This window comes from Eulemur rufifrons, chromosome 2 (assembly GCF_041146395.1).
Source record: "Eulemur rufifrons isolate Redbay chromosome 2, OSU_ERuf_1, whole genome shotgun sequence".
Lineage (NCBI taxonomy): Eukaryota > Metazoa > Chordata > Mammalia > Primates > Lemuridae > Eulemur > Eulemur rufifrons.
The window spans coordinates 55,941,753-55,968,254 of record NC_090984.1 but is presented as its reverse complement, the minus strand read 5'-3'; the positions used below and the strand labels follow the sequence as shown (position 1 = coordinate 55,968,254).

General features: G+C 38.8%; 1 protein-coding gene and 1 non-coding gene across 3 annotated transcripts in view; both read left to right on the top strand.

Annotated features, from left to right (window-relative positions):
- The window catches only part of FMN1 (formin 1), a 353,923-nt gene that overhangs the window by 285,656 nt on the left and 41,765 nt on the right, over positions 1 to 26,502 (top strand). The window lies entirely within an intron of this gene.
- Positions 4,237 to 4,306, top strand: LOC138381139 (small nucleolar RNA SNORD63). The gene has a single exon (XR_011233068.1). It is a non-coding gene; the product is annotated as a small nucleolar RNA SNORD63 (small nucleolar RNA).

Here is a 26,502-nt window from a genome sequence, read left to right as displayed (position 1 = left end):
CCTGTCTATGTATCTTCCAAAGATTGGGGAGGGCGGAGTGAGGAATCATCTTTTCTCCTTTAAACAATTTCTCACACTGTTTAGGATTTAACCAGTTGTGTGCACATTCTTCTTCCAGTATTCCAGTTGCCCACAATTACAGTCCGCTCATTGCTCTGTAGTAATGGGGCATGCCGATTCATCGGCACAACTTTCTCTCATGTTTGTTCCATTTTCATACGCTCCCCTTCCCTCCTGGTCATCCCAAGAATTGGTCTCCTTTGCAGACTACTGCTTGGCCCCCCAACACAGCCGTCTTTGCCTTGATGCTTACTCTAATAACCAAGGCTCCGGGATCCCTGCAACTTGCCTGTGTGTGGAAACCCACAGGATCTAAAATGCCTTTCACATGGCCTCTCTAGTTTTGAAGCAAAGTGGTTAGTGGTTTTAGTCATCTGCAAAGTTATGTGCTGAGATTAGAGGTTTCAACCATAGTGTTATGTCCTCAGTAGTATCTTTAAGGTGCTAATACCAAATGATCTCACTCTTCTAGTAGTAACCTAGGAAAAACAGCTCTCTCCAGCTAGCAATTCAAGTAGCATCACATCACAGCTCCTCCTGAGAATATGACAATCCTGGAGGTGACCCACTCCCCAGCCTTCTCCAGAAAAGAGGTATCTCTTCCTCCAGCTTTCTCTGCCATCCCACTACCACAGTCGCTCCAGCGGGAAAGTCTGCCCCACAGATGCTCCCCCAGGGCAGGGGCACAGCAGTGATGAGAGACGGCCAAAGTGATGGGTGAGCAGCGTGCTAGACTGGGACTACTGGGCTTTGCCCACAGACCCCAGGCTGCCCCTTGCCCCATTCTGCCTTGGATTCCAGCACTGTAGTCCTCCTCCCTGGGAGGATTGGTCACTTCTCAGTTTTGTTCAATGCTAGTGTATAACATTGCTTATATGTGGCTCTCTAAATGCTCAGAGGGAAAAATCTGAATTTGGTTTTATTGACTTACCAATCTACATCTCCCTCCCCCTTACGTATACAGTCCTCAGTATAACTATGGTTAGTTCCAGATAATTACAAGCAAGTTAGCAAATACTTTTTTTATTGTTGCTTCCTACTTCGTGGCTGTATTGCTACACATTAGCACAATACCTACAAGCTAAGCAGTAGGGAGATAGATTTTTTTTTTTAAAACCCAATCTTATTTTGAGGAGAAATAGGTTCTCAAGAGAATCCTCTCAGTCCTATTTCCAGGACTCTGATCGGCACCAGCCATTATTGATTTCCACAGTCTACCAAGGGTATAACTGAGAAGGCTGGGTTTTTTGTCTCAAGAAACCAACCTTATGATGTAGGCAAATAAAAAATATAGATACTATGCTAAGAGATGCTAATCATCATTAACAACCATGAGCATTTTCTGGCCAATGGCTCTTCACATGCAAAGCGCCCTGCTGTGGAATCCAGGGGCTTCAATTCCTTGTCCTCAAGTAGCTTAGAGTCTAGCCTGAGAGATGAGAACACGAAAATGGAAGACAGTGCAGCAAATGCTAAGTGTCAGGGGAAATCTGAAAAGGCTGAAAGGTTCACTTAAACAGAATGGTCTCAGCTGCCAAGGCCTGGAGGTTAGCATGGTGTTGACACTCCCTGGTTGGTTCTTTCATCTGAATATCCCAAAATTTCCTGACCTCAGGGAGTGGGGGTCCAGCGCTGAGCTGGGGTGGGCGGGGTGCAGAAAGTGATGGACTGAAAGCAGCTTGTGGCCGGCCAGCTGATGGAGCCAGTCTCTGCTCGGCTCGCCGGTCCTTGGCTTTGATCTGGAGGCATTTTCCCAGGAGACTTCTTCCGAGTCCTCCGCTGTCACATATCACAGGCTCCCCCCAGTTTGGTCCAGTTTCAAGGGAAATGAGCTGTTTGTCCAGTCACCATCTTGGGCTGTGTAAACAAGCAGATGGGCAATTAGTGGCTCTGTCAGGGCCTTGGACCGCTGCTCTGCTTGCACAAATGGAGAATCATCACTCATCTTTTGGACTATAGTCGTGCAAGCATGAGATAATGGGGACCGCTTGGCTTTCAAGATTTCTTCATGCTGTTTAGATTTCAGTCTTCGTGTCACAATCCTATTGTTCAAGATTTTTTGGCAACAGCAACCACTGCCACTCAGCTCATTTGGAGAAAAAATAATAATTTAGATTCTGTTGCCTTGATTTTTCCTCCCATTAAACCATTTTTTAACGAGCAGGAAATAGGACCAAGACATAAAGATCTGTAGGTAATATCTTTCCTTAATTAGCCAAATGCTGACAAGAGAGGTCACCCAGTTGAACAAGGTTTTTGCCCTCCCTCTCTAAGCAGCCGTGTCCGTTGTGCACACAAGCTGGAGGCCAGGAGAGGACTGAGCCTGCAGTCAGGTCACTTGTAAGCCCGGGGCTGCTGTCATTTGTGTTTACTTGAGCATCTCACCCTGCGCAGTATGTTTTCTTCTTGGATTCAAAACGCCCAGAGGCTCCTCTCAATCTGCCATTTGTCTCTTCTTGAGGCGCAGAGAAATCAGACTCCAGTCCCTCGGTTCCCAGCACCGGGCTGTTCTCAGCATGAGCCGGGGGCATCGTGTTTCCTCCGCTCTTTCTCCAGACGTTGGCATCACCTCCTCAGATTTTTTTTCTTTCTCTCCTTCTGCTTTTAATTTTCTTTTCTCTCTTACCTCAGTTTTCTCTGCCTTCTTTCATAGCTTTCTGTTTTCTCTCAGCTTCCCCTCTGCCTCCTTATGTTTTTGGTTTCTTGTGACTTGCTCTCCAGACTCTTTCATGTTCAGGCATCACTGTCTTTGCCCAGCATCATTCTGAACATTCTGGTTTTTGTTTTTTTTTCCCCCTTCACCACTTTGCTCCTTGCTTTCACTCCTCCCCCAGCCCTCCAACTCAACCTCCCCAAACCCTGGAAGTTCTCCAGATGGGGGAGTGCCTCTGGCTCGTGCCACATGGACAAGGCAAGAGCACTTGGTGATCCTTTCGGCGTGAGAACTGTGGACGCAGTCATCTTTCCCCTGTTTTGCCCTCGGGTGGGCATCTCTAGATGGGCAAGGAAGCAACAGAGAGCACATCCTGATCTGCGACCAGTCACAGCTGTCTTTCGGTTGTTCTACTGTAGGTGAGATCCTGAGAAGAAAAGTGATGAATCAGATACGAATTCTAGCCTCAAGGACCCATACCTCTGACACAAAATCTTACTCTACCTTTTAGCAGCATTTGATATAGTTGGTCAAACAATTCTTTAGAAAACTCTTTTTCTTAGCTTGTGGGCCATAACCCTCTTTTGTCCTCTCTCTGCTTCATGGATATTCTTCCACTTCTTATGCTGGTTATTCATCTTTCCAACCTCTAAACATGAGAGGGCTTCAGGACTGAGTGTATGATTTCTTCTCTCTCTAGCTCTGCTCACTTGCCAGGTGATCTCATCGTGGCTTCAAATACCATCTTGATTCTGGTGATTACCAAGCCTGTACCTCTCCTCTGAAATCCAGATTAGTATATCCAACTGCCTATTTGACGTCTTTGCTTGGATGCCAAATACATATCTCAAACTTGGTGCCCAAAACCAAACTTTGGGTCAGATTTCCAGAGGAAGGTAACAAGGCAGGAGGCCACTGACAGAACTGGGAGGTGCTCTTGGCACAGCCACATGCAGAATCACTTTGGAAAGAGGGTGAGGAAGGTAGGAAGTAGACACAGAGAGGCAATGAAGACTGAATTGATAGGTAACAATGGTTTGTAGACATCGAGATATATTCCCCAAAACTAGAAACTTAAAAATAATATTCTACAAATAGATTGGCCAAGAGCCTCCCATCTTCCCAGGTTCTACCCATTTTTATATGCCACGTCTGAGTGCTCCGTCCCACATTGGGCTTTTCCCTAACCCCTTAGGCACTTCACTTCTCTTGGCCTCTGTTTCTTAATTTACAAATTGAAGGTGATGGGCACTGGCATTCCAAAGGTCCCATCTAGCTTCAACATTCTATATATCTATGTTGGAAAAATTTGAAAAGTAGTAAGAGATGAAAAAGTGTGTCAGCATTGTGGAGAGTGGAGAGTTCTGGGCCAAAAGGTCTATACTTTATGTAATTGGAAGCCATTGAAGATTCCAGCAGGAAAATGAAGTGATCAGACCTGTGGAACAAAAAGGTGATACCGGCCACAGTGTGTCCAGTGAACTGGAGGCAGGAGGGACAGTGATCAGAAGTCGGGTGTGCATATGCAGTGACGTATTTGCCTACACGTCATTCTGAAGAAAAGTGTGTGGTAAATTCCTGTGACTGAGCATGTGATTTAAAAAAAAAGCAGAATATTCATTTAAGAAGCATTCAGTAATACAAGGGAAAGGTGATGGTGATCTAAACTAAGGTGTATGTTACGGGAAAATATAAGAGAAGTTGAACCCGGATGACGTTATAGAAGCCAGGTCTCTAGGATTTAGGCAACTGATTGAATGTAAGTTCCACAGAGACAGAGACCATCTCTCAGTTGTGTTCACTGCTGTATCTCCGGTGCCTGGCACATAATGGATGTACACTCAATATATATTGAATAGATGAATAAGAGGAATTATATGTGACAGAATGGGAATATAAAACGACAGACTCAGAGCTTAAGTGACTGAAAAGATAGAGTACCATTAGAAGATAAAACAAACACAGGAAGATGAACATGCATTGAAGAGACTTTGGTCTGGAGCATCCTGGGAATATATGAAATAATGTGACAAGCAGGTGATGGATACTTGAGTCTGACACTCCCAGCTGGGGGATCAACTCAAAGCAGTGACTGGTAAAGCTGTATTGGCATTGAAGGTGGGAGACTGTAGAGAATGAAGAAAGCAGTGGAGAGAATTGGTGTGAGTGGGCAACGTAGCATAAGAGATGGAGAGAGGAAATAATCTGAAGAAACAGAGGACCTAAGGTAGTGCACTGCATGAAAGCTAAGGAGAGAAAATTGCAAGAAGCTAATACATGTTCATGTTGCAATGAGATTGAAGAGGATGAGTACTGAATGTCAACAGAAGCCAGATTCAGTACCCAGGAGAGTGGAGAATGATGATCAGAAGTGATCACGGAGCGACAGTAGTGAAAGTAACTCAAGGAGGAGCCTCACCTCTGGGCTCGGGAGGTAGTATTCTCATCTCGTCGTTCTTTGGCAGTTGCATAGCCCTCCCCGTGCATCTTGGTTGAGCACATGTTTGTGTCTCAGACTCAAACTCACCCAAAGACTGCCCAGAAGACAGGAGTAAATCTCACTGCATACTTTTCACAATGTTAAAGCATTTGTCTACTGCTATTTATTATCAAGCTTGGAGAAAAAAGGGTTACCATTTTCATTTGGTTTTATGAGTACTCTCTAATGAGGAACTTAGAAGAGAAATGGGAAAGGCACAAAGTGTCCTGGAGTGTCATGGCGCAGCACGGACATCGGCTGCATCCTGCCATCACTCTCCCTGTCCCCGGAGCGCCTTATCCCAGATGGACCCACTCAGCTCATGCAGTTCTCATGTTAATCGAAGCCTCTTTGCCTCATCATCAGGATATCTGAGGTGTATAAAGCCTCGAGACTTTCTTACTGATTCAATGTACAATAAAGAGACCCAGGGAGACATGTGCTCAGGCAGTGGGTATATCATCTTGTTCTTCACCAAAGGGAAAGTTTCATATTCATTAAGTGCAAAGTTTGTAAGATGTATACAGTTTAAGTAGAAAAATATGAAGGACTTGGTTCTGGGGAGAGAGCATCTGGCCATTTATAGTACTAGCCCCAAAGATAAGGGGAAAAGGAGTGGCTGGGATAAAGCTGAGTTAGTAGTTGAACTATTGTTATGATAAACGATAATAAATAGAACCAGTGAAATAGAAGAAAATGTGAACAGTGCTCCTAAATGAAAATAAAATAAAAGAGCAGTGTGAAGGACAACATATGAAAAGCTTTCTTTCTTATTTCCATAAGTTTACAAGCTTCACTTTCTTCCTTCCCCCTTTGCACCAGACAGAGTTTTCCTCCGGGAATCTTTTTTGTCTGTGTCTCAAGGTCATCTGAACACCAAGGTTACACTTAAGAAGGAAAAGTTATCAATTCAGGGGGATTGAAATAGTATTCCCATGGAATTACCCATAGCATTGATTTAAAAACAAACTCTTATAAACCATCACATCATGGAAATCACAGTCCATGGTGAGAAAACTGCCAAGTTTTTGAGGTTGCAACTTAGACCACACACAAAAATAATGTGTCTGTATCTCCAAGTATCTTTGCTTTGGAAATTGGAGTAATAGGGCATCCAATGAGGCTTCCTCAAAGGATATCCAGTATTTTCCCCACTTCTGGTGGCAGAAACCTGGTTGGTGGTCTGAGCCAGGAAGAAAAATGATATTTCAGTTTGGAAGAGGAAAATAATCCTAAGTTTATTTTTTAGAGCCATGATTTAGAAAAAAAATAATAAACTAAAATAAGGATGCCTTTTATTTAAAATCAATTTTCATTTTGTCTGAATGATTTGCTATCCCTTGTGCACGAGTGTGTGTGATTACGTGGTTGGGCCTGACGCACATCCCAGGCAGGCGGGTGACATCCATGTGCTCCTCCAGCCCTTCCTCATGGGCTCGCGAGCAGCCCTGTACTTGTAAGACAAAAGGGGCTGGGTTCCCCAGTGCTGCTTTGCTTCCAAACAAACCTACCTAATTTAAATTCACAAACTCTAACGGAGATGATGCCTTCTCCCTCAGAGTGTCCAAAAGCCACAATGCCAACCGCATGGCAGTTTTGTTTATGGCAAAACTTTTTAAGTTCTTGGTATCATAATGTTAAAATCTTGAAGGATTTAAATTAATAAAAAGCCTCAGACTTTTCTATGCAGTGACTATGAAACACCCATTCTAGAATTAACCGAAGTAGTCAGTGGTGATTAGGTTCTCCCCATTTTAGGTGGTAGTTCTATTTTCAAGATCAGTTGAATTATGAAAAAGATGAAAGAGTATTTGTTCAAATAAAAGTGCCACCTAGATTACCTTGATCTGCTCACTTCTTGATGAGACTGCCTTTTCTTGAAACAGAAAAAAAAAAATCACTGAAAATAATAATGGTGTGAGTGAGAGAGGGCCAGGCAGGAGGTAAGTTTCAGCCGCATCTGGGAAGAGGGAGGAATAAAATGGATAGAGCTGGGCAATTGGGTTTCTTTGTTTGGCAAACCGTTAGTAGTCTTGATCTGGGCCTTGGGCTTCTGTTCTTTGTCTTTTGTTTGTGTTTTATATATCTATTTTTTTTTTCTCCTTGAAGTAGCTTGCAATGAAAGGATAAGAGAGCAGAGATAACATGGGATGAGAAATATTTCCATATGTAATTAAGCTCTTGTGTCTTCCGTTTGCTGCTACTGAAAACCAAGGAAGACCAATTTCTGCTCCACAAGCCTTGTGGGAGGAAGAGATTGATTGAGATGAGTTAGGCAGCGCCATCAGCTTGTTGGTCAAGGTACAGAGGATCCTGAGCTGGATCCAGTGTCATGGTTGATAGGACATAAATATAATGTTTCTAATTTTCCTGAAGAAAAACACAGAAGTTTAAGGAGGGGAAGTTTACCATCCAAGAGTGTGATTTGTTTTCATCAGAGTATGGCAGTATAGGCATGCTGGGGTCTGAGCTTAACTGACCAGAGTGGGGGAGATCAAACAGAACTGTTGGAAATAAATGCCAGGAGGTACTAAGAATCAGAAAAAAAATATGAAGAGTCAGGGTGGAAATTATGAAGAGCTATCTCTCTCAGAATCTTGCTGTAGTATGAGAAGCATCTGCCTTTTATTATATTAAATGGTAGAAGATCCTGGCTTATGAAGGAGCCCAAGAAAGTAAGAATGGAGTGAGAAAATTCATATTTAAATGAAAATGCCCACATTCCTTTTCCCTGTGGATTCCAGAGGTTGAACTTGAGACTTTTACTATGTTTAAACTCTTAGATCATTTCCTAAGAGTTAAAAAAAAAAATCAATTGGTTTATCACAGTACACAGGAAAGTATGAAAATGTTACTTTCTACTAACTTTCATAAAGATGACCTCTGGGGACCTTCGGGAGAAAAGATGCTTGGATATCTCATCAGGTTTCAGAGAAATGTTCACACTTGTTAATCTTTTAACTCATCTGTAACTATCAAACAAAGTTCACTATACTTTTGGGTCAGTCATGTGACTGCTCCCTGGGATGTTGCCTTGTCACCTCTAGGGGCTCATTCCAAGGCATATTGGATGACCCAAGTCAGAAGGCTCACTTCCTCTGCACTTAGGCTTGGGGCCTACTTTGATGCTAGTTGGCTTTCTGTAGGTCTTCTCCCTCATCAATATGGGATACATCCCACTTCTCCAGATGAGCTCCTTGCAAAACAGTTGTTGTTTCCAAAGACATTCCCATAACCCAAGCCCTTTCCTCCCATCAGTTACACTAACTGGAGACCAAAACCATTTTTTTCCTCTTCATTATGTCTTTCCTACTTATTCTCTAAGAGAAAAATTACAGCCTAGGATTGCTGTAGAAGTGGTAGCAGCCATTTAGAGGGAAGACATCCTACAATATGACCATTAGAGAAAAAATTAGAAAGCTAGCATACAGTGGACATTCAACAAATGATTGGGTTGGGAGGGAGTGGAGAAGAAGGGAGCAGAGAAGGGGGAGAGAGGGGAGGGTTTGTCAAGTGGGGAAGGAAGGAGAGGGTGGTGTATTGGAAGGACAAAATTTGGGTAAAAAATTCAGTGCCTTGCTTTTCTTCCATTGGCAAATCTAAGAGTGATAGTTTGCCTTACCTCCCATCTTTCACAAAAAATATCAGAAAGCGCCACATTCAGGCAACCCGGGGGCAGTAAGGAGAGATGAAGAAATAGAAGCTTCAGCAAATAGCTCCTATATCATCAGGCCTTGGATTATTGGCAGTTTCAAACACTACTTGAATCATCATCTCAAAAAGCTCTTCCCTCTGCTTTGAAAACACTTAAAGCCTCATCTCAACAGCCAGCATGTTTAAACCCTTCTCCACACTGAAGCACAGTTGTCTGGCAAAGGAAAACTAGGGAAGAGAAGCCATAGAGGAACAATAGTTCCTTTTCAGATTGCAGCTACATCAGAAGAAAAGCTGAGGCAGGCATATAGTATTTTATTTTACACACCACAAACAGACAAACAACCCCCAGACTTGGAATCCAGAGTTAACAAAAGCATTAACTCCATCGGGCTTTGGGAAGGGGCAATGTTTTTTTTCATATTTCTCCTCTGCTACCATTATTTACATAACAAATAGCTGCAAAATGCAATCATGTCAGATGTTGGAAATAAACTCTTTGGGGGATAGCTATTTTTAAACAACTCATAGTTATAGGGATGTTTTAAAAACATGCAAAGGCTGAGTTTGTGTTTCAAATCATAAGCGGTCACAGGAACCCTGTGGTGTTGGTCTGGTGCTGACCTATGGAACAGAAAAGTTTTTCAACAGAGCCATCAATCCCTCAGGAATGATAACGTTTTAAAGAGTTGCAAAAATTCAAATAAGCCATAGATTGAGGCCCTGTATTTCTAGGCAGGTAAATGGAAATCCCTGATGCCAATTTCCCCCCCTCACTTTGGAGAGCATTGAACTTCTCTTGCAAATATTCAAAATTCTTCCCCATCAGAAGGTTTTATTTACTGACAATAGGGACAAGCATCCCTTCTCCACCCCCAGTCTTCCTCACTAAAAATCAGAAGTTAGTTAAAAAAAAAAAAAAAAAAAAAACAAAAAAAGGCTGCATTCTTTGGGATTATTTGCATGAGTGCATTATTTGCGTCACTCTCTGAGAGGTTATGTTCGTAGTGTCTAGCCTACTTGTCCAAGCTTACTGCTTCTCCCCAAGATTTTTTCCTCCAGTCTCGTGAGTCTTATTATTGCCTCTCTGGCCTCGCGCGCGCACGCGCACACACACACACACACACACACACACCCCCTTACCTGCCACTCTTTCCCCCAGCCTTGTGTAGGCCTCACTTACACAGCTCCTTGAGCCTAGAGAACCAGCTCCACCTCCCTTTTTCTAGGCAAGGAATATATACTCTTCAAAACTGTCCTCAAATCCCATCTGTTTTATGGAAACTTCCCAAGCTTCTATGATATTTGTGACATATTATTAATAATAGTAAAAATAGCATTACCTAACATTTATTTAATATTCTCAGCCAGGTTTGATATTAAGTAATATCTCATTTCTCCTTTTAAAATGCCCTTGACGAAAGCACCATTATTATCTCCATTTTACAAATGAGGAAATTGAACTCAGATAGGCCAGGTCTATTAGCTGCCAAGGAGGTCCCCAATATAGACAAGTTAAGGATTCTATGTGGGATTTGGGTGGCCTGGGCTGGAGAGGTGGAGTAAGTGGAGGGAGATCATAGAGATGAGGGGTATGTAGAGGGTACAACCAGCTGTACTTGGTGGACCAGATCCTGCCTTCCAGACCTGCAGGGCTCCACATCCACCCTTCTTCCTATTCTGTCTGCATTGTCTGGAACCCTCCCGGGGCCTCACTGCTCCTGTTCCTGATTGACGTCCCCCTTCCTCCATATCTCAGTTTATGTGACCCCTCTTCAGAGATACAGGGCTTTCCTTAGACTTACCCCTGTGAAAATTAGCTTTCCTCTGTTACTGACATAGTTGCCACTCTTTTTCTTACCTCTATGGCACTTCTCTCAATTTTTAAATATTTGAGAAATTACTTAACTAATAAGAGAGGAAAGGTGTTTATTTCACTTATTTTAGGATCCTCTCTGATTAATGTATAATGGGTGCTCCATCAGTACAGGTTGACTTTGTCCAAAAAAAATGAAAGAACTTAAAGAGGTACCTCCTCATTTAGATCATAAATGGAATGAAATCCCATCATAAATGGAAATTCATCTAGAGATGAAAACAATATTTAAAAAAGAAAATCAAGCTCTTTCTAAAAGAACAAGACCAAAAATGTGATTTGGAGGAAAAAAATCAACAAACTAATGAAGAATGGAAGACAATGAGTCAGGGGTGACAACCTCCTACAATTGTTGCATAGTCAGGGTGATTATTTTTTAAATATCTGTCTTTATCTAATGGTCAGTGTCTAGTCAGACACAAGAATGACAAGATTTTACTATCTCTTGTCATTTGTTAGACAGTCCTTATCCAGTAACTTTATTTACTTATTTTTAATTTTGATTATTTATTTTATTTCTAGTCTTTGGCCTTCCAGATCCCTGAAATTTTGGCAGCCCAAACGTGGGATCCTGTATTACAACTTAGGAAAGTAAAGTTCCCTTTACTTGTCCATTTGCTTTTAAAAATAAAGGAAACATTAAAATGAGTTGCAGATAACAGTGATGCTTATATAGTCATTTCTTCTTTTCAGTTAGCATAAGGTCTCTACATAAGGACAAAATTTGGATTCAACACCTCCTAACTCTGCCACATGGGAGAAATGTGTCTCCCTACAGTTTTTGGTGGATCTTTGTCTAAATCTCTTCTTCCTTCTCACCACTGGGATCTCAGACCTTGGAGAGTTATATCTAGATGTAGAACATGGTTTTATATACCAGCAACAGGATAGTTATAACTATTTTCATCACGTATGGATTTTAGCCTTTAAACAGATGAAAGGGTGATTTACATGCATTGGTGGGGGTCTGAGAATCCTTATTGCTTTCATAAGCTGAAACAATAGCCCCAGTCCATATCTACACCAAATAAGGTGTATTAGAATGTGATTGCATCCATATGCTTTCAGCTCATGCAATGTAGGCACAGAGAACCAATTTTAAGAAACTGGCCTCAAAGGAAGGCATGGACTGCTGATTCAATTCCCACCATTCCACTCCAGCAGCCACATATGGAGTCCTTAATATTAATTAAAGTGTAAGTTGGAGGAAATTTTTCAATCTTAGAAAACTATCCCCCCCACTCCCCCTATCATGCGGCCCATGTTATTCACCAGCTAGCAACGCTAGCAGCTGAAAGTAGAAGATGGCTTGCCTAGTCCTCCTGGGTGTATACTTCTGAAGAGCTGTAAGGTTGACAGAACTTTTGCCTGAGTGTGTGTTTTTAACTTCGTAAGAAGAACAGATTTGTCTCACAAATTGTTGTGACATCTTAGACTAGATGTTGCATAACGAATTTTTGGTATTGAATATTTGGCTAGTTACATCGATATTAAGTTAGAATCAACCTTGAGAAAGCAGAAAAGGAAGATTTTTCTCAATTTGCTAGAGTTTTGCTATCCTATTTCTGTGTTCTTACACATTGCATTTTGAGTTTGTGACCAAATAGCCAACTATTGCTACAAGTAAGCAAATGTTAGCCTTTGTGCCATCCACCGGGGTCTTTCCTCTAAGGGATGACAAAACATCTCATGTGTAGCACTTATATAAAGGTGCCAGCAGATAAAGAGGTTTGCTTTAGGTCACTTACCCGTAAATATCATGTTTTACCTACCTTTCTCCCTGTTCACGGGAAATGCCATAAAGTACCCTAGGAGGAATTCTGAAATCCTTAGGTAAAAGACATTGAAATGACTGAAATCTTCCTTTATTGTGTCAATATTCCTAGTAGTCAGAGAACATGCTTTCTTTCCCCAGTAATTTTATTAGGTTACAGAAAAATTACAGTTTGGTTAAGAGGGAGCATGAGCCAAGTGGTAGACCTAAACCCCTCCTTCTGTCTGAGAGTCGTGACAATATTTTAACCACAAATATTTATCTTTCATTCTCGGGGGAAATTACTAGCCTCTTTTTTGAATCATCTTGGTGCAGTAGATGTTATGCAGAACTGTTATCCAAATTGTTAGATTTTATAGCCAGGCTAAACTCCATTCACTGTTACAAAAACCCAATGAGAAAAGAAGATACCAAATGATAAAGAATCAATAAATCACTTTTTAAACATTAATTTAGAAAACTGAGTTCTCCTTTGTATGACTTTCAGTGATCTAAGTTTACCAAATTAAAAAGAAATCCTGCCTTTCTACAGGAAGGCAGGAAAAGTACGATAGAAAGGATGACTCATCCTGGGTTTATCATTCTACCTCCTAATTTTTAATATCTACATCCATATTGATACATATGGACCTAATTACTTGTAACCACTATAGATTATTCCACTGTGTGAACAAACCGTGTTTTTCTTTATCTATACCTCTTTCCCTTTATATTCTTAAATTAGTCACATCACTCTGTGGCTTCATTCTAAAGGACAGCCTGTAATCTGTATATCCTGTCTTCTTCATTGAGGTGCTGGAAAGATGAACAAGACAATAACGTGAAATGACTAGAACTCTTTTGTTAGGAAGTGGTGCAAATATTAAAACTAATGCTACTTTCTTATACATTATGCTTTCCATCTGGAAGGACAGGATTCCTCAAGCATTCTTTTTTTATATGTAAATAATGCAATAGGAGATAATCCATATGTGAAAGTGATGGGAATGTAAAATTAGCCAAATGTGATTTGCTGGAGCTTCATGCCACAAACTCAGACCAAAATAATGCTGCTGAGACCCAAAGACAATCATTTTTCTGCTCATAAATGATGGTTTAAGCCTGTGAGTGGCTGAGGTCCAGAGTTCTCCTTGCTCCCTAGATGGACAGTAATGCTGCTTGCACCATAATTTTCCATCTTTCTTCTTGGAAAGATTGATTGGAGCCCACTCAGTAAAATGAGCCTTGGAAATCAGACTTCTGTCTCACACCATCTATTCATGACAGGGAACTATAAAAATAAACACATACCCAGAACCTAATGGAGACATGGCAGCAGGCCTGAGAGAAATGCCATCCTTTCAGCCTCTCTTCTAATTCCCTTCCAGTTTTATTTAGTTTCAGGACAGGGCAGATGCATCAGTTGCAGGCAAACGTTTGTGTTTTCTGAACTTATTTGTCTATAAAGTTGTTAAAGAAGATAAGAATGAGTAGCTTTGGAAAGAGCCAGCACTAGAGAAACTGGGAAGAACATACAGAAAAATATTTCCACAGTTTTGTTGCTATCTGGAAGCCACCTAGAGTATTGCAATGGCATTATTTTGTGCTGTATCACCTAGTGTTCTAATAGAAAGTGAGTCTGTCTTGGTTTCTGCACAAAACCTCCAAAGTAAACTCACAGGCAGGCATGACTTAAGAATGGAGCGAAGCTTTAGAGTTAAATAGCAAGAAGTCTGGACTCAGCAGTGGATCAGGAAGAATGTCTGAAGCGACTACCCTTGTTTCTCTCACTGCTTTTCTGGTTTCTCATTAAATTGGTTTGTGCTTCCCTGCGATCCTTTGACTTTGTTGATGCTCTCTTCTCACTAAATCTTCCTTGGGTTTGAACTGATGGCATCAACCCTCTCAGTTTCTGAACATACCTTCTTGGCCTGTCCTCCCACTCTAGCCCTTACATCTCAGGGAAACAGTTTTCCCCATAAGGAATTTGATGTCAGTCTTTTTCAACACCTTCACCCTTGGCATGTGGCCTCCCAGGCTGCGGTAAGCAGGGTCCCTGGAGAGTCTTCTGTTCTCCTTTGAGAGCTTTTTCTCCAGTGGGCTGCTGAACACTTGATACAGTATCACCTCGTTTGTCCTTCTACCACCCTGTAAAAGAAGTAACCCTTAGGCCCTTTTGACATACGAGAGAAGCAGTGTTCTAAGAGACACTCCTTCTGCAGGGACCATGCTGCTGTCAGTGATAGATTTGGACATCCAAAGGGAGAGTCAGCTCCCTTGAGTCTCTCTCAGTGATTTCTAACTACTATTTCAAACCTGTTTCTATCATTGGAGTTTTGTTTTCCAAACAGACTTTATCCACAGTTTGCTCTGATTATTGGCAATACTTTGTGTGTGTGTGGGGGGGGTTGTTTGTTTGTTTTTTAACCTCTAAGACTATGTACTCTAAACAATATCTGCCACACTGGTTTTGTATGTTAGGTCTAATACAATTTGAAGAAAAGACTCCCGAGCACCTAATCTTAACCATTCATTCCTTTATGGATGGGCCCACAATGTACCAGATGTTGTGCCAAGCAAAGGCAAGAGACAGTTTCTTGGCTTAAAGATCTCACAGCCTTATGGGGAGAGCCAATCCTAAACAGATGGCTATACGGTAGGACAATTGCAGTGCATAGAAGAATAGAGGAAATGTATTCAGCTGATTTTTGAGAGTCTATAGTGTGTCAGGAACTGTGCTGGGCACAGTTTATATAGTCATGGACAAATCAGATAAACTTATAATTAGCAAGAGAAAGAGACAAAAAAAAAAGCAAATAAGTAACCCATTGCATAATTACAAATTGTGGAAAGTTGACATTTGATAGGGGGTAAGGTTTTAAGAAACCCACCATGGAAGAGTGGGAAGCCCTTTCTGCAGAGACAACATTTAAGCCCGAAAAGGATCCAGTCATAGGAAGCGTGGAGAAAAATATCACAAGCAGAAGGAATATCACGGGTGGAGCACTGAGGTGGGTAAGAGCCTGGCGTACGGAGACACTAAAATGGGCTAACACAACTAGGGCCAGCTCTCTGGGCAAGGCCCTCAAGGTCATGAGAAGGAATTTGGATTTTATTCTATAGGGAGCCTTAAAAGTAACATGACTACACATATAATTTAAATGATTATTCTGACTGCTGTGTTGGAAGTAAATGGAAAGGGGCAAGAGTTGATACTGTGTAAGGAAATTATTGAAGTAGCTGAGGTGAAAAAGGAGCACTTCAGACCAGGGTGGGGGAAATTGAGATAGAAAAGTATGACTAAAATCAAGATATGCGTTTGAAGTAGAAAGGACAGAAACTGGATTCAAATGCAGGAGTTGAAGCAAAGAGAGGAGCCAAGACTATATAGTTTTGCTCATGTCTGTGAATGGTGATGCTGTTTACTGATGTGAAGACGACTATGAAAGGAACAGATCTGTGTGTGGTGAGGGACTCAGGGAATAACATGCACTCCTGGACAGCCATGCATGTCAAGAGGTTCAGCAGGACAGGGGAAATGCAAATCTGACGTTGAGAATGCAGTTTCGTGTTGAAGATATAGATTTTTGAGATTCACACGCAGAGAAATGATAGCTGAGTGTATAGCGAATACATAAAGATAGAAGAGAGTCAAGAGGGAGCACTGGGGGCGCGAGCACATTCAGAGTTCAAGAGGAGGAAGAGCCAGTGCAGGGGATGGAGAAAGTGGTCAGATGGTTGAGATAATTGACCAGTGTCGTACATGAACCTGTCTGACTTGCCTCTGATAAATATTTTGTCTTTCTGATGATAAACAATACTGTTTCTGAAAATGTTTGAAAAACTATGAAGCATTACCTATCTGTAACTAATGCATAGTGAGAGAGATTTGACATACAGAGATCCTTACAAATGAGCTATGTTTTTACTTTTTAATGTGTGTTCCTTCAAATGAGCCCTGTCTGAAGGGAATTTTGTTTTTCAACTACTTTTAAAAAAAAAAATGTTTTTCTGGTATAATCTGTCAAATCCACGTGGAGATTTCCCCACCCTGCGTGTGGTGTGTTGGCGTTAGGAGCCTGTGTGAGAATCTGAGCCTTCGCACGTCACCACTGGACTCCAGACTCCTACCCAAGCAGACTTCCATTTCATGGCATGGAGGACATGGATGTGTCCCTTTTTGAATGGTGTGCACGTTTATTAAATAACATGATTAATGACAACGTGACCAAAGATGTTTAACAATTCCTTCCCCGCCCATGCCTGCTTTCTTGCTCCTACCCCAGTCCTCCCAGTGACTGTGTTTCGCCCTCTGTCGGTGGTGGCATTGCTGACGTCCCATGTCCATGTTCAATCTGTGTGCGTGTCCAGCGCTTCAGTGAAACCTTATGTACTCACAGATGCCATTTTATAGAACCGTAAAGAAGGAGGGAGCACATGGCTTTTGGCAGGGCACACAGCTCCAACGTGGCCTTCCCTCTGTTCGCAGTGGGATGTTAAAGCTCCAGGCTCTATGCCTCCCCCCTTGTCAGCTGAGAGAAGCCCATTTTGTGAAGAACACCTTTTGAATGGGAAGTTAACCCATAAAGCATTCTGTACTGTTGGTGTGACTAGGCCACCAGTCTGAGTTGGAATAGTGTGTGTTGGGGCTTTATTGTTACATAGTACCTTTAACATAGGTATATTTTTAAACAGTTAATTATGATTATACCACCACATCATTATTTATGATAATAATAGTAAGATGACTACTTTGACATTTTATTTGGTTTTAAAATCTAAGAAATACTTAAAGCATGCATGAACTCTCTTATCATCATAGAATCTAAGGGGAAAAAGCCATAAAACTTTGAGTTTCAAGATTTAAGCAATTGCTTGCAATGACAACATTTGGAGGAATTTTCTCATTCTGCAGTGACAGCCCCTTTGGGCATACCTTGGAGTAGGCAATAACAATTGAAAGTCTCTGGTCTCTGAGACAGGACCATGAAAGGGGCTCTTGGTGGGAGAGACAGAGCAGTGCCTTGAGTAGCGAATGGGGTCTCAGGATACAAGGGAGTACCCTGCCTGGTGAAGCATTGTCCCCTCTTCTACTCTCCTCAAGACAACTAGAATACAAGCTGCAGTGTAATATCCCACTCTTGTACCCAATGGTGAGACTCAACTACAAAAGTTGCTTCACCATCCAAAATCAACAGTTGAGGAAAGCCAAGAAACGCAACAAATACACAGTGGTAGGCAGAACAAGTCTTCAGAACTTGTGTGTGTTATAATCTCAGAGAATTACAAGAGGCTATCACCTCCATAAAAGACAATCTAGTAGAAAACATGAAAATGAAAATTTTGGTTGATGAAATTTACAAAAAATTAGTATGTATGAGTAAGGGTAAAATAGACATCATTGGAAAGTAACTTAGTGAGCTGAAAGATCAAATCAAGGAACACTTCTAGAGTAGAGCATAAAGAGAAAAATAGATTTAAAGTATAGAGAGATGATATGTAGAAAATGAATTCAGAAATTTAGTCTATATAATCCCATGTCTATTTAATACGAGTCAAGAGAAGAGAGGAAGAAATACTCAAAGAAATAATATGAAATGACTTCCCAGAAATGAAAAGACAATGTGTCTTTTATTAAAAGACCCCACAAAGGCAATGAAAGATAAATGCATGTATATTCACACCTTTTATTCTTTATAATGAACTTGAGAAATCAAGGATTTACAAAAAAATTTGAGAGCTAGACAACAAACTTCTCAACAGGAACACTGTATACAAGGAAGAAAAATGGAGCAATACATTTAAAATTCTGAGGGAAAAAATTTGGAACCTAGAATTCTACAATTTAACCAAACTATCATTAAAGTGAACTAGAAAAATAAATTCTTTTGAGAAACACAGAGCCTGGAAAGTTGAGTATTCATAGATCTGCCCTTGAAGTTATACTTCTTCAAACAGAAAATGATCAGGAAGAAGTGGAGTGGTAAAAGGTAGAATGAGCAAAAAATTCATAAAATAATAGTTAAAGCATTATTAATATTAATAAAAGTGTAAAGCATTTGTTTTTGATAATCTGGAAATAAAATTTCAATGGATATCAACATGGGATAAGGCTTGGGATATGACCATAAAATTTGGCAAGGGCAAGAAAGGAATGGTAGCCTGCCTTTATATTGTTTCGAGTTTAGCATTAACATATAATTAACTCTAGATACCCTTAGGATCACAATATTATGGGTATTAATATTTAAATGTATTCAGTAGTCAAACAGTTAGAATTTATCATGTTCAAACCAGTAAAGGAAAAATGAACGAAAGACAATTTTTTGAATCCAACAGAAGTCAGGAAAGGGTAAGAAAAGGAATAGCTAAAAAGTTTGGTAAATAAAAGTGCAAAGTAAATATGGTGGAGATAAATCCAAACATGTCCATAATCAAATAAACACGAATGGGTCAACTTTACCCAGGTAGCTGAAAGCCCTAACCAGAGCAATGTGAAAGAAAAAGAAATGATGCATTTAAACCTGAGAGAGAGGACCAGACAACATTGGCATTATTTGGATACTCTGATTTTCTTCTAGAAAATCAGTGATGTTTGAACAGTGCTTATCCATTTCCAATAGAAAAGAGTGCTGTCTCACACAATTCCAAATGAAAATGAAATTCCAGATTCCTAATGAAAAATGTAAAAAGACAAAAGCAAAACCAAAAATATAAGCAATATTATCAGAAAATACAGGACATCTTTATGACCTTGGGGATAGAAAAGGCCTTCTTGCAAGTGATTTAAGAAGCAAAAGACATGAAGAAAATATGTATTAATTTGACTGTTTCTGTATTTATAAATGATAGCCATTGTAAAAAAAAAAAAAGTCAAAAGACAAAAGCGTGGGAAAAGACATTTGCAAAATATATAAGCAAGGATTTGTACCAAAATTTATGAGATACAAAAATTAAACAGCTTGATAATATTAATAGCTGTTGGTCCTTAGTAGTATAAAATGATACTATCATTATGGAGGACAATTTGATAGTCTCAGATAAGTTAAAACTATGTATCCCTGATAAGCAAATGAGTCTACTTCTCTGTGTCAATCTCAGAGAAACCTTGGATGTTTGCACAGGGACACACCAAAATTCTGGAAGGATATACCCCAAACTGGTAACAGTAGGTGAGTCTTGGAAGAGAGCTATGTATGTGTGTTGGGGGAGATGGTGGATGTGACACAGAGAGCTATCAGAGGGGACTTTATCTGTAATGTTTAATATTTTTACAGGGAGAATGCATATTTCCTAAAATAGTTAAAAATTAATTTAAAAAAATTTTTAAGACAAGTTTTATTTTCAATTTTACAGTATTTAGACGTAAAGCCTCTCTCTTCACAGTTAAAAGAAAAATTAGCCTGTCTGTTCATGCAAAGTTCCAGGTTGAGCCCAGTGTTTATGTAATCATGAATCTCTGTTACTGTGTTCACTTGCTACAATAGAGAGAGTTTTTAGATGATAAGTTTATATATGCCCTTCACATTGTGTTGATGGATTTTGGTTGGAAGTTGTCTGGGTTTATATTTAGGCATATCAATTTTAAATGTTTAAATATCTGTAATTTTTTTGTTTAACACTGATGTGGTTAAGGACTTATTATTTAGTCCACCATTTGGGATGGCCAAATCTTCGAAAGTACATCAAAGGCAGATTATTCTCTGCAGTCCTGTTTCAAGTATGCAGAAAATGGTAGGTAATGCACTTAGATTTTTAACTTCATCATATAGATGGCACTAAAACAATCATAAAATAATTGCCAGTAATAACAGCATTGTTTTACTGAGCTTTTATGCATGCTTATGAGTCATTTTTCCTCTTCAGAATGAGAAGTGGGTTATTTTTTGTTTTAAAGTTAGGTCCTAAATACCCAACTTTTAACCATATTTTTCTTTGCTTTGGAATTTTTTTTTTCTATCAGTCATTATATTTCTTTAGGAAACTTCTTTAAATTTTTTTTAAAGGAAGGAACAAAGCTAGCAAAGAAACAGATGTGTCCCATATAAAATATGCAATAAATCTTGTCCCACAAATTCTTTGCTCTGAACTTTCTGACAGAAACTGTCAAATATCCACTTTAATTCAGGTATAAAATGTTCACTCCATGTCATGGCGCCAACCACCATATGCCAGAATAAAGTTAGTGACCAGCCATAAAAACAGCAGCATAAGCACCTTTGAAACGGTACAAGTCATCGTGGGTGAGAACGACCCATATAAATCCATGGGGAATTAATCTCGGCTTTGCTACTATCCTGCTGTGCATTTACAACGAGCTTCCACTCCCACACAGCAGAAGTAGTAATACTTTTTAAAAGGAGAGAGAAAATAAGAGAGCCGTGTGTCCACCTAATGAGCTTGCGAGTCGGGGGAGGGGGCTGCATGGATCAGAAAGCAATAGCTTCCCCCGCCCCTCCTCAGAGCTCTGGAATCCCCTTGAAGAGGCAGAGCTGAGCCTCAGTTGAACATGTGGGGTTCTTCTTCAGCTTGCCCTGCCTGGCTTCACAGATCATGTGAAACCAATCTCCCCGAAGTGCAATCACAAGAAATGACTTCAGCTTCATAAATCACTGTTATCATCCCACAGGAGGAGGTAATGCTATGGTTTTTCTCCAGTAAAACATTTCAAGCCTCTGGTTTCATGTATTTTTTTTCTTTTTCTTTTTTCTCCCTTTCTGAAATCAGCTTCATGCCAATTGCACAATTAGCTTCAGGCTGCTGCCTATAGGAGAGGGTGGCACTTCTCTAATTTACTTAACATTTGAACATTTCAACCTCTCTCATACATTGAGGGAGACCTGTTTCCTACTGTGGGTCATGTGTGTGGGGTGAGGGGATTTGTCATATACTCAGAGGCCTCACATTTGTTTCCGAGAATATATTGACCCTCAATATTTTTTTATTAAGGATATTTTCTTTATACTATATTTTCCAAATACATAAGTGTATTAGATTTAAGCATAGTAAAAAGAAATCTCAACTTATTTTACAGTAGTCAACATTATTTTAACACTTGTAAGCATCTAAAACATTTCTCTACTAAGCCATAAAAATAGGAAGACTAAAGGGTGAAGCAATAGATTATTTTCAAGTTAAATCAAAAGATAAAAATCTGCTTTAATTTTATTTGGCAATATTTTAATAATTCTTCATAATTAAACTTTTCTCTCCCATAAGATCTCATTTGAAAATACTATCAGAAAATCATTTTGAAATATTATCATGATTTTCTAGAAAATTATTTTGTTTTCTTTGAATAGGTCCCATACTCACTTTGAAATAGAGGCTAATTTTTTAGCAATTATTTTTCATAATTATAAGTTTGAAAATAAAATATCAAGGTAGAGGCCAACTTCATTTAAAAGTTGACCTCTACCTTGACATGTTAAATGAAAAAGCAAGGGAAATAAAAAGAAAAAGCAAGAAACTTCATTATGTATTCAGTATGATTTCAACTATATAAGAAAGCACAAATGAGGATGTGATTGTATGTATATACCTACATTTATGAAAATGAATCAACATATTAATAGAGGCCATTACTTAAAGGCTTATGCACTATTTTTATTTTCTTATTTCTTTCTCAAATACCCAAATGTTCTACAATGAGGATTTATTACTTACAAACTCTGGGGAAAAAATAAAGCTTTGTTTAAAAGGAGGGAAAAAGTGACCCACTTTAATATTCATTCTTATTGAATCCATTGTTACCATATGAAAGTGTTTATTCAATGTTTGTACAAATTTTTCTTCAACAAAAGCTTTCTATAATACAAGAGGCTGACAATTATTAAGTGACTCTGGAAGAGTCTACCCAAAATTCCGTTAAACTCACTATCAGCACTTTCACCCTGGCAGACTTATAAGTAGTGCAGTCACTTTTAAAACCAAGCCTCATTTCTTTTTTCCTTTTATTGACTCTGATAATGATCATTTATGCTAAGGTTCCTTTTGCATATCTTCTACTGATGGGACAAATTAAATGTGCTTTAATGTGGAAAATATCTTCTGTAGAATTTTCTTTGGGAATCCCAGTTCTCCCAATATGTTCTGTTCTTGGAAATATCACCCAAGAAGCAGACTATTATTCACCTTCATTGCACCTAGAAACTTGAAAATATAACTATTGAAGTTATGGTAATTCTTGGGTATCATTTCTAGTGGGCCAATTTAAACCCTCAGCTATGACAAATCATTGACCAAATGAAAGTAAGTAGATTAAAAAGTAATCTGATACTCAAAGCAATAGCCATTATCAGGGAAGTTAGATTTTTATTTATTTATTTATTTATTTTCAGTTTCTGTAGCCCTGTAAATCCGGTTTCCTAAATAGTTATTTTTCTAACGGGAGAACTTCAATTATTTAACAAATGTTTTAAGTTACAGAGATGTCAGAGGTTTAGTATAAATAAATCTAGATGAAGAAGAAATCTCCTTTGTAAAGGAAGGGATGCCGTTATTATATTTTATCATGTACGAGTATGGCTTTTTTCCTCTTAGTTTTTGATTAGTTAAGATCAATTTTAAGCTATTACGATCTCTAGCCATGCATAACAGCTCTTTATCTGAATTTTACTGTATATACTGTGATTAAAACCATTCTTCATGTTGGACATATTTCTAGACAATTCATAAAAATATGCAGAATGGTTACTTTATGGAGATTGTAGAATTTCACATTTGTATGTGTGTGTAAGGTATAAATAAAAGGCTTTAATATGGGTGACTTTCTGCTTAAACTTAACTTATCCATGCTAGTGCTTGTTTTTTAGTTATGGCTTCTTATTTCTTTGCTGGTCCATTCTGTAATGTTATAACAGTTCTCTAGTTTTTAAGAAGGAATCTGTAAAAAATGACAGTGTGGTATAGTGAAAATTAGACTAAAGTCAGGGATCAAGTTCTTTGTTTTTTGTCCAAAACTAGTTGTGTGACCTTAGGCAAGTCACTCACTTTCAATGTGCTCTTCAGGGGCTTCCAAAGAGCATCTGTTGTTTCTTTTTCTAATTATATTAAATGAGGCTAATTTTTTAAAAAAAAATTAAATACATATGAAAAACAAAAATTCTTTTAACTAGAAAGGCAGAAAGAGTAACCATAATATTTTAATATATTACCTTATACCAGGTATATATATTCTGATACTTTAATAGATATTTAATATATTTTGATAGCTATATATCATTTCTGTGATATACATTTTAACATAATTTAGGCATACCATATCTACAGCTTTGTATTTTTTTTTTTACTTATAATTTTGTGATAGCATTTTCCTATGACATTGTTTGCAAGCATAATTCGGGGTATGTGGGTCTAATAAAGTGTGCTTCAAGCCTTGGGAAGCTCACTGTAGGAATACACATGTTACCAGAGGAAAAACAGGATGCTCCAGTATTCAGACAAGTCTCACAGGAACCTAAGAAAAGTTGGGCAAGCAAACGTCATTGGATAACAAAAAATTGTGGGGTGGTAGAGTGATTTTAATAATTGATATTTACTGAACTAATGTGCCAGGTGCAATGCCTGAGCACCTTACAAATACCTCTTTTAATTATTGCAGCTGTCTAATGTTGGTCTTATTAACCTTATTGGAAAATCTAGTATCTATTTAATCTCCTACTGTTTAACGTAGCTCATTTTTAAACTATAGCATAAAGGGTTTACACTAGGTAATTTCTTTATACTAGGTTTCTTATAGCCCCAAAGTTCTCAAGTATAAGGTTTCATTTTACCCCATGTAAAGATGGACAAGTTAAGGTACAAAGAATCAAGTGATGGTCCTCAATAGTGTGGATAAGCAACAGAGGCAGTTATGGGAAACCCAGAGAGGGCAACTGGAGAACATTTGTTTTTCATTTCTAACAAATTTTACATGAAGCACTTTCTTTAGATTTGTTGAACATCAAGTACTAAAATTCTATGAGATAAAAAAAATAAATGAGATTCTTGCTTTTGAAGAGCACTACTTTAAGTCAGAGAGAAAGATGAGCATGTAGTCTGTTACCACTTTGCTCATGAACCTGCTACAAATTCAAAATAGCTGCTGCTTTTGTGGTTATTTTCTCCAGTTAATGGAGCAACAAGTTACTGATTTATAAACACTAGGTTTATAGTCTCAAGTGCTAAGCATATGAATGCAAAGTTTAAAAGAAAAAGACCATAGTCTGTGCCATCTAGAAATTGTCCACCTTTAGGCTGGTGCTTATACTATGATAAGGCAGAGTTGTTTGGGAAAGAAGACCTCTTCCATTATTAATACACCTGCAGTTTATCACCAAATGGTTGTTTAGAGCTTTGTGACTCTAAGCCTCACTGTTGTTGAAATTTCATGAAGATTCTTGATGAAACAAAATGGAGGCAGCTCTCTTTTTAAAATTTAGCTTCTTTGAAATTCCTAATATTTCCTAAATCATGTCTGCTCTCCAAATGGTGAGACAATGGAATTTACTATCCCTGTATGCCAGCCGAAAAAATTCTAACGTACTGCAGAAGGTCTGAGCTTTCCCACTGGGAAGGAGATGGCTGGGAGACAAGGTAAGCATCACAAGGAAACAGGATTTATGTATAATTATTTTTTAAGTAAAAATCATATTTTATAAATATTCTTGTTTAAAAGTATCTGTGAAAAATAAGAAAAAAACCATTATTTTTACAAAAGACATATGTCACTTCTATTAATGCTGATAAGTTAAAGGTATATATGGGCCTAGAAGATGATATAACGTGAAGAATTTCAGGCCCTGTTTGAGAATGCAACCACCTGACTCCCATTAATGTTAATGAGTCTCTCACCAGATCATTTTAAAATTTTACCCCCATGGTCTGTTTTAAAGCATCAAGAGTCAGGAAATTTGGAGTGAAAGCTGAAATTCTATCTTGAAACTTTCTCTCTGATGTATATGCTCCCATAGAAGATGTGTAGTACAGTGCAGCTCCAAGATACCACCTTAGTGTTTGAGAATTCTGAAGAAAAATGCCACTCCTTGGGAAGCAGCAGGGGGGCATTGGAAAGTACATTAGATTAGGAGTCAAAGACCTGGATTCTACCACTATTAGTGTAACCCAGGAAAGTCACTTCATCAGCTTGGGTATTCTTTTTCTCCACAATAAAATTAAATAGCTGGACTAGATTATAACTAGGTTAAGGTTATACTGTGTTATCCACTTTCTCAAGTAATACACCTGTATCACCTTGAAGCCAAGAAATTGCTGTGTATGCATAGCTGTACAGTATTGAGGGACTTCACTGGACTATGTAGAAGCAGAGGAAAAAAGAAAACAGAGTATTAGCCACTAATTAAATGGTTGCCTTTAAGAAGAATGAGAGAATTCCTCATAAAGTCTGAAGGCTGAGTGTCTTGTCAATATTGTAAATGGCTGAAAACTTACCTAGGGGGGACAAAAGTCTCATCTGAGGTGAAAGTATATTGCAAAAAAAGGGTTGACTTGTGAAGTAAGGATAAATCTACTTCATTTAGAACCCAGTAATACTCATGCCCGAGTATCTCCTAGAATTGTGACTTAATAAAATGTTTACTTTTGCAATAGTTACTATAGAGCCCAGACTAGATGTGTAATCCATGGAGATTGGTTTCAAGACTCAGTGGATACCAAAATCCACATATGCTCAAGTCCCTTGTATAAAATGGCATAGTATTTGCATATAACCTACACACATCCTCCTATATACTTACTTCCTTTAGGGAATTAAAATTTTATTCTAAAACTATTGAATATTAAAGAAAGTTGTAATCATAATTATAAGAAATAGAATATATGTGTAAACTTGAGTGAGATATTTATTCCTTCTGTCTTGTCACTTTATCATACTCTTTTTTCCCATTTATTTGTATATATTTATGGAGTACAAACGTAATTTTGTTACATTGATATATTATACTACAAGGCTATAGTATCCAAAACAGCATGGTACTGGTATAAAAGTAGAGACATAGACCAATGGAACAGAATAAAGAACCCAGAAA